This window comes from Cryptomeria japonica, chromosome 8, assembly GCF_030272615.1.
Source record: "Cryptomeria japonica chromosome 8, Sugi_1.0, whole genome shotgun sequence".
In the NCBI taxonomy this organism is placed as follows: Eukaryota; Viridiplantae; Streptophyta; class Pinopsida; order Cupressales; family Cupressaceae; genus Cryptomeria; species Cryptomeria japonica.
The window spans coordinates 349,638,758-349,648,521 of NC_081412.1; positions in this window are offsets into that span (position 1 = coordinate 349,638,758).

A 9,764-nucleotide genomic window follows, 5' to 3' on the forward strand; every position below is an offset into this window, starting at 1 on the left:
CAAGCACTTCAAATATCTTTTAGAAAAGGTCATCTCAGAAGTGACACTGAGTTTGTTCTTTAACTTTAGAGAAGAAATTAGAATAGACCTGCTATTTTTTTATGGTGAAAATTAAATCTTATATCCACACAAATTAATAACTATTTAAGCTATTTCAAAACATAATGATTATGCTAAGTATCTTGCCATGGCATAATGGTAGCAACAAATAATAAAATGAAATGGAAAACATTTTTATATCCATAAGAGGCAAACTCAAACAAACTGGAATTTGCAAAATTATCATTAATATATATGTTTCAAATTTACAATTTTTACATGTCGGAGTCCCTAAAAAACTTTAAAGCCAAAATGAGTGAGGTTACGAGGAAATAGCCAAAAAAACAAAACTATTAGGGGGTCGGGGCTAGGGCACAAGTAGTGGACACATTCATGGTTTTCCCTAAGAATCTTGCCCTCCCTCTTTGTAGAATTATTTAGACATTATAAGTTGTGGGAATTCTTCAAGCCAACTGTAGTATGGAAAGTCATCCAGGAGGAACCATTTCTGGAGAAATTCCCTACCAATCCGCACCCATTTTCTATGATGCCTCATCTGCTCTACATTCCAGTTCAAAAGAAATGGTTGCCTGGCCACTTTTTGGTCAAGGAGGAGAAGCTTGGTTAATTCATTCGCCCAAGGGATCCCCACCCCTACTTCTTCAAAGACAACAACAATAACAGCGTCTCCAAGGAAGTCTTCTTTAAACACCTTCCTTAACAACATCAACATATCCACCTTGTCTCCTCCGAGGTCCAAAAGAGATGCCAAGAACTGAGACTTAACATCCGTGTTAACACAATATCTATTTTCATTACACAAAAACTCTCTATCCAGCACCATCCTCATAGCCTCATTAGTGAACATCCCAACCTCCTTACAAACTGATTGGATGGTTGGGTCTCTAATGGAGCCCAACAAGGCCCTCTGGTCCTCCACAAAAATGCTTCTCAAGTGGATAGGAGTGTCCATCTTGAGAAATCAGAATACCAAATTATACAGCCTGAGGCTATAGACCTAAACTAGAGGCAAAATTTAAATATCGTGAGCTCCAACGATTTATCTGCCAAAGGCTAATTGAAGATGAAAGAAGCAGAGATCATCTATAAATAGTTGAAGCTCTTGATTGTAATAATTCCTTCTCTAACTATATTAATTCCTTTACATTTTTTTAAATCTTTCCTATATCTCTACAAATCTTTCCCATAATTTTACTACCAAATACCATATTGGAAGTCGTGGGAATGTAGTGGATTGCAGTTAGGGACTAGACATATATTAAATGACCAACATTATCGACCATGACATGATACATGTCAATTTAATCCAATTTCATTCCAGGCACTTTCTAGAGAACTAAGTTCTCTTCAAAAATTTGGGCTGAAATAAAACTTCAGCCATTGATCTACAATCATCGAACGGTTTAAAATCATTGATGGATTTCAGGTATATGTCATGTGTCAAAGAGGCTGTGATTATCGATACATCGTGCAGAGTCCAAACTCAATGTGATGTACTGATGTGATGTGATGTGCCTTGTCTATTAATGGCAATGAATTCATGAAATCGCCAATAAAATATATATTTTTCCATAAATAAATATTAGCCAAACAAATTAAATAATTTTCAAGCGATGGATAAAAATTGCTAATACACTTAAATAATTTTTCCTTCGAAGTAAAAAATTTCGCCCATACACTTATATATTTGTTCCTTTAAACGAAAAATATTCGCCTCCTACAATATATATTTTTCCCACAAAACATGGTATTATTCGACAAAATTTTATGGAGTTTTCGTACCCTAGAAAAAAATCGGCAGTACAAATTAATTTTTTTTCCTACTTTGAAAAAAAATTTCGCCATCAATATGAAAATTCCCCCCCCAAAAAAATAATGCCTGATTCGCTAGGGTTTAATAGTTTTTCTTGGGGGGTGCTTTCTTAAAGTTATCCCTGCCCATGGTGGAGCAGGGAAGCCTGTGGAGTTCACACTTGATTCAGTCATCCTTCGAGACTTGGAAAGGAAAGAGATAATTGATATTGGGATGGTTGATCATGCATCTTGGTTATATACCTTTTCAAACTTTGCACCTAATGATGGTTCTGATCCTTTGGTTGTTAATCACACTCCCAATGTGAACATTGATTATGAGGAGAACTTTGGTTACTTGAATCTAGGTATTTTGACATTAGATCCAGTTCTTGAACCTTGCATTCCTTCTCCTCCATCGACTCTTTCTTCTAAGGAAATTGTGTTGCTACATCCATGGTTACTTATGATTCAGTGTAGCAGTATATACATTATCTTCCAGACACGGCTACTTGGGATGATTACTTGACAGATATTGCAGGTTTGTTTTGTGAGTCCTATCTTGCAAACTTGGAGGACACTATTGAGTACATCCATCTTCTCTTCGATGAAGTGACTTCGTCTTCTTAAGATCTTGAGGGAGAACCTTAAAACCCTCTTGTTCTTTACCCACATGATCATTCCTCATAGTTTGACATGACTGCGACCACTATTGAGTAGCATTTGGAGGAGGCATCTTTGTCTTCAAAGGAGATACCTTTGACTCTGGATTTTGTTCTACATCCATCTCCAGTAGGTTTTGGATTATCATCTTCTGCAGTGTGGCCTAGAACGTCTGATTTGAATATGATAACTTTCGGCATTGACATGGAGACAAATGAGCAGTTTTCAGAGACTTCATACATTTTGCACCTTCTTCCTACATATTCCTTTCAGGAATGGGAGTAAAATATTCATGCACCTTTGGTTTTGTTTCTTCCTAAGGGGAGGAACATTGTTTGATGATCATGGTCCATCATCTACATCCAGTTTCGGGCATCAACATTGGTACAATTTACTACTTTTGGGAAGGTTGCATAGTCTTTCTTATTTTTTCTATTTCAGAGGGGATTTCTTCCTTGCATGGGATTCTTTCTTTTGTTCGGAAACTTAGTTTCTTTTCTCTCTTTTGGGGAGGAGTTTTGTCCCACTGGGTTTTCTCCTTTACTCCATCTATGAGAGATTGTTTTGTACATGGGTACCTAACATGGCCTTGTAGTTGGGACCCATATTTGCATCTTTACATTGTTTGCATCTTTTCACCCACCTAATCTATTCTTAAAGGGAGGGGGGGGGGTGTTAGTGTAGGTTTTTATATTTATTTTTCTCCTACACATTATTAAGAATGCCTAGGTTATATTAGGATGGTTTATGTGAGGACATGTGGCATATTTCTACATTCACATGTGCCATTCACACTCAAATTTGGGTGGTTGAATGTCACACCCTCTTTTGGACTCATTTTCCACCTCCCCATAACCATTTGTTTGTCGCTACTTGAGTTTGTTTCCCACATGTTTGGCATTTTTCAAGTAGGCACAACTCCCACCTAATTTGGTTATTCGGGAGTTATTATTCCTCTTGGAATTATGTGCCCACATTTTTCTATATAATCATCACTCACCTCTCCCCTATGAGTTAATTTAGAGCTAACTCAAATGAGTTCATATCAACTCAGTCAGTACAAGAGAGTGTTGAACCATATTGTATCTTTTGGAGTGTGATAATATCATCATTCTATTATTATACCATATTTCAACATTTCATCCTCTCTGTTGCTCTCATGTAGAAGGTTGATCTTGGTTTTACAAGTGATCCTAGGAGATTGAATCCATCAGTGACTCTAACTCAACTCATACACCCACATGTCTATATATATAAGATCATTCATTGAAATCCTCAACTAGGTTGGCCATAAATAGAATATATAAAATTACATAAATTAGGCCATCCGAACCAATAATACCAAATGTGGTCCACTCCAAGAGATAGAGGGGACCCAAACACATCACAACACATCCTTATAAGTTGATTCTTATGAACCACACATCCTAAGACATCCTCCAAGGCCGACACCAAACAAAACATGTAGAGAAAGAATCAAGCACATTAACTAGTTGGCCCAAAAACATTCACGAATACTGAATACATAATATGGATCTACACACACCACGATGAGACCCATATCAACATCCAAACTCAAACTCCAAAGCTATCTAGACGAAAAGAGCATGATCTAAATAAGATACACCACCTCAATCAACTAGATACCAAAACAAATTACACTAAACACAAAACAACATAACGTTAGTTGTCAATCAAACCAACACTAGAAAACTAAACTAGAACACTGTACAAACCAAATGAACATGTCCTCCAAGCCACAACCCTTGAATTCACATATTCAAGAATTGTCAACCATTCTTTGGACTAATTTTGACATACAACTCATTGTCAGAAATAGCAACAACCAACTCTATCATTTGAGTAGCAGAGGGCCTATAAACTTGATAGTGTAATATGTACAGATAATAAACATTATATCCAAAACCGTAATCCATAATCTTCACAATCCAGAGGAATGCAAAGCATTCTTCCACTAGGACATTAAACGCTCTTTCCTGCATATAAATATTGTTTTTTGTATATTGAAACTTCCACTACACCAGCCATCCAAAAGCACCTCAAGATCACCACCAGACCACTTAACAATATTAGAAAACTCACTTCCAGACCATCTACAACACATAGTGACATCAATGACAACACATGAATAGGTTGACATCAGGGACAACACAACTCAACAACTCAAATTTCCAACATTCTTCCCATTTGTCATTGATGACAACACTTGTACTTTCTTTTACCACCAACAACAAATAATACAAATAACTTTCTCTCCCCAACAATATCTCTCTGCCCCTTTGAAATCAAGGACAAAGGGTGAAAAGACTACCAACAATAGTTGTCTCTCTTAATTCCAAATAAAAAATCTAATAACTGCAACACTCCATATGCAACCACATACAACACTAATCCCCCTGAGAGCAACAACTACATAGATCCCACATAAATAGAATGAACTTTATATCCCATCCAAGATATATGTTCCACTTGAATGCATCTAGTTTGAAGAAGGAGAAGCAATAACCCCTAACTTCTTTCAGAGATAGTCAAAAGTATCCTTTGCCAAAGCCTTAGTAAAGATATTTGCAATTTGTTCCTTAGTAGACACATACTCCAATCTGACTTCCTTCTCTACAACTTTCTCTCTCAATAAATGATATTTGATTGAAACATGTTTAGTCCTTGAATGCATCATCGGATTCCTTGAAATGTTAATTATACTATAACAGGAATTGCAAATCATCATACTTTACCTTGATATCTCCAAGACTTTGATTCATCCACATGACTGAGTACAACAAGATTTTGTTGCAATGCATTTTTCTTCTATAGTAGATAATGATGCAGAATCCTATTTCTTACTCAACTAAGAGACCAATCCGTCTCCCAAAAAAATGCACCACCACTTGTACCTCTCCTATCATCAGTACATTCGGTCCAATCGACATTTGTATATGCTTTGAAAGTAAAATCACCATCATTATTATACCATAATCAACAATTCAAAGTCCCTTTCAAATATTTGAATATCCTTTTTATTACTTGATCATGAGATTGCTTAGGATTACCTTGATATTTCACAACCAAATAGATATCCTGGATAATATCCGGTCTTGAAGTTGTCAAATACAACAATCTTCAAATCATAGATCTATATTATTTCTAATCAACATCCGAAGATCCATCATCCTTAGTTAACTTACAACCAGTAGCCATAGGGGTTGCAACTGGTTTGGAATTCTCCATCCCAAACTTCTTCAACATCTCCTTCATATATTTGGTCTAAAAAATGAAAATGTTTTTTTTTTTTGGTTGTGTAACTTGAAGACCAAGGAAAAATGTCATCTCACCTATCATAGACATTTCAAATTCATTCTACAAACTTTTTACATGCATCATTATCTCCTCTAAATGTGATGTCATCAACATACACAACAACAATCAACAATTTATCACCTTCAATTTTGAAATAAATATTGTTATTTGTAGTACCTTTTCTAAAATTTTGCTACAACAAATACCTATCTATCCTTGCATACCAAGCTCTAGAAGTTTTCTTGAGTCCATAAAGTGCCTTCTTGAGTATGCAAATCATGTTATGATCTTCTAACAACTTGAACCCATCTGATTATTCAATGTATACTTCTTCAAGTTCTCCATTCAAGAATGTTGACTTGATATCAATCTAATATACCTTAAAGTCTTTGTATGTATAAAATGCACTTGAAACATCCTTATAGTCTCCATTCTTTCTACTAGAGCAAATGTCTCATCAAAATCTATGCCTTAAACACCAATCTTGCCTTGTTCCTTGAGACTTTTCCATCTTCATTTAGCTTGCTCAGGAACACCCACTTTTTTATTATCACATTCTTATTGTAGTACCCCTCCCCTGATCTGACTCTTTTAAACCCAGTTTGACCTTGGTCAACTTTTTAGTGGCTTACTTGATTGGTTGATATACCATGTTGTGATGTTATATTCAGGTTTTATGCTTGATGTGTGTATCAATGAATGTTGATTACACATTAATTATTATGTATGATTAGATGTTAATTTGATTTATGTGTTACTGACCCTGGACTAACACATTTATTGTATACGTGAGTTGCGTTATATGCATGTTTCATGTTTGTGAGTGTATGGGGTGAGAGGAGATGTTTTTCTTTCACACATTTCGGTGAGACAGGGAACACCATGATTCTCCTTCACCGGTGTGTCTACTGTGGTTGTATATATATGCACATGTGATTCATTGTTGCAGGAGATTACAGGTACTAGTATCGTGAAGGTACGAGGTATCGTCTCCACTTGGCTTCACAAGTCTAAGCGTGCCTTATTGGTCTGATGGAAGTGGATGAGATGGTTGTAAGACCCTACATTTTACCCCTAGCCAAGCTCAATAGTGAGCATTGTTAGTCGTTTGTCAGTTACCTATGTCTGGTATACGGGTCATGAGTTTATCTGGTTTTCTTGAGTTGAGTGTTATGCATTTGTGAAATTAACTATTAAATATTAAGTGATTAATTAGTTAAATATGTTTATTGCACATTTGTAAATAAAAGGGATTAATTTAAATAGGACCCTTTTTGTGTGATCAATCAATAAATCAAATTGTTAATTCATATTAATAGAAAGTTTGATTAATGGTTATTTTCCAAATGGGGAATTAAATAAGTATATGCATTTTTAATAGAAATTATAAAAATTAGCTATGTATATGCATTTTTGTAAAAAGGTTAAATAGAATTGGAAAAGTAAAATAATAAAATCTTTTACCCTCATTGACTTTTGAAATTAATTTTTTAAGTTTTAAATTATTTGAGAAAATTGAATAAGGAAGAGAAAAGCATTTTTGAATATTAACTTTGTGGAAATCATTTAATTGGTCAAAAATAATTGCAACCTAAAATGGATTTTTAGGTCAAAAATTTCCTTTTAACCTATATTTTTCATGAAATTGGGGGAGAAGTTGTTTTGGGGATTGAAAAAATTTGGGGAAAGTTTTGGAGGAAATTTGGGCATCTTTGTTGAAGAAATCTTCGAGATTGCAGGTTGGGGTCTTCTCAGATTTCATCATGGTTTTCTTATTAAGGTTGGTTTCTTGTTTAAATCCCTTGTTTTAAAAGAAATTTATTTGATTTGGAAGAAATTTGTGTGTGTGTTTGTTTGAAAAAAAATCATTTGAATTTGTGGATTAAGGAAGTTGTAATTAAATTTTGAATTTAGATCCTCCTTGATTTCATTTCCAATTCCCAAATCAATTTCTTGTTTGTTCAAAATTGGTTTCAAATTGAAATTTGGTATGGTTGTTCACAGTGGGTTTTGTTAAATTTTTTATATGAATGCTTTCAATTCTGGTTTTAAAATGATAAATTTGGATTATATATGGTAAAATTGGAGTGGGGAATGTTTGAAAATTGTTGAAATTCATCCGTGGGGGTATGTTGGTAATTTTTTCCCAATTTTAGTTTGCTGGGACTGGTTATTTTAAAAAAGAAGAAGTGGTATTCAGTTCTGTGATTTTGTACCAAAACTGACTGTTAATGTTTGTTTAGACTCAAAAAAATTCCGAGTTACAGCTGATAAGTTGTTTGAAGTTAAAAATACAATAAATACATTAAAAAAAAAAATGATTTGTAGGGGGGAGGGGGAGGGTATGGGTTGTTGTGGACCCCACGACCCCATGGTTGGGGAGCTATGACTTCCCCGAGCCATGGGGGGGAGCCCTAGCTATAAGGCCATGTTGTGGCCTCCACACAGTCATGGCTGTGGGGAGACCACGACATGGTCTCCCACAACCTTCCCCTTTGAAAAGGGACCCCACGTGGGGAGCCACGTGGGTGGGAATGTGTATATATATATATATATAGTTTTGTATTTTTTTTAATATGCATGGTGAAAATATATCTGATTTGGAAAGAAATTAGATTAGATATTTTATTAAAAAAAATGATGATTATTTTATGTTGAGAATTAAATAATATTTTATTTGGAAATGTTGAAAATTAAATAATCTATTATTTGGAAATTTTTGGAAATTAAGTAATATTTTATTTGGGAAATTTGAAAATTAAATGATATATTATTTGGGGAAAATTTGGAGATGAATAGATATAGTTGGAAATTTAATGATATTTTCATTTTGGAGAAATATTGATTAATTTATATTATCTTTTTATATGTATTGGAAAATAGGCAAAATTCTATAATTGTAATTTTGGAGTTTAATTTATTAAGAAATGGTGATTTTTCAAATGTAGTATTTTGAAAATTTAGATTAATTAAAAAAATTTGGCCAAATTGTATGTTAAACGAAATGGATAACATCATTTTAAGTAGCGATAATGCATGATTTCATTTATTGTATTCGCAATTGCTTTCAAAAATTGCAAGTCCTTGGATATATGTTTTAGTTGTTTCATGTGGTTGTTTTCGTATCTAGTCATGTCTCTAGTAAGAGAATCGTCAGTTAGTTAACTATGGGAAAGGGCTTGTTTGGCCAAGTGATTTTCTATTGTCTTAAACTCTGCATACTATTTATTGTGTATACCTTGGTTTTGGGAGTTCATCTTATTTGTGGTTAAGTGTCATATGGGAGAGTGGCTTTCAAGTGGGGGCCACGCCCAAAGTGGTAAGCAAGATAACCCATCAAAAGTTTGTCTAAGAAAGTGATAACTTAATAATTTATTAGGGGGTTTGGTAGATGGAAACACTAAATAAGATAATTGTGTCTCGCTCATGGTTGAGTACTAGTACAAACTTGGGATGCAGTGGGAAGACCTAGAATGGAAAACCAACAACCTTGTCTTCACAAAACGATGTGTTGGGTCCACATGAGACTTGGATGGGGTCAAAGGTTTGGTAGAGGTTACCAGGGTAACCCAGTGGATGGGGGCCGAGACCTATGGAGGCCTACCAGGGTAACCATACCAAGCTATGTGATGACACTCTTCCCTTGTGTTCACTAATGTGCAGTTTGTGTTGTTTTTGCTTGGAGCACTATTGTGGGAGTCATATCTGGTTGTTTATGCTTTTTGTGAGTACCTGATATTCATGTTAGATCATGTGATGCTTATGATGGAATGTGAGGATTTAGTTTCATTGGTGCTCCAGTTGTTCTCTTGTATTTAGTCCATATCATGTTTCAAATGGATCCTCTTTCTTCTTCTTGGATCATTCATGAATCTCTTGGACCCTATGTGGTCATATGTATCATTTAGTTTTGTACGCCTTGATGGCAAGAT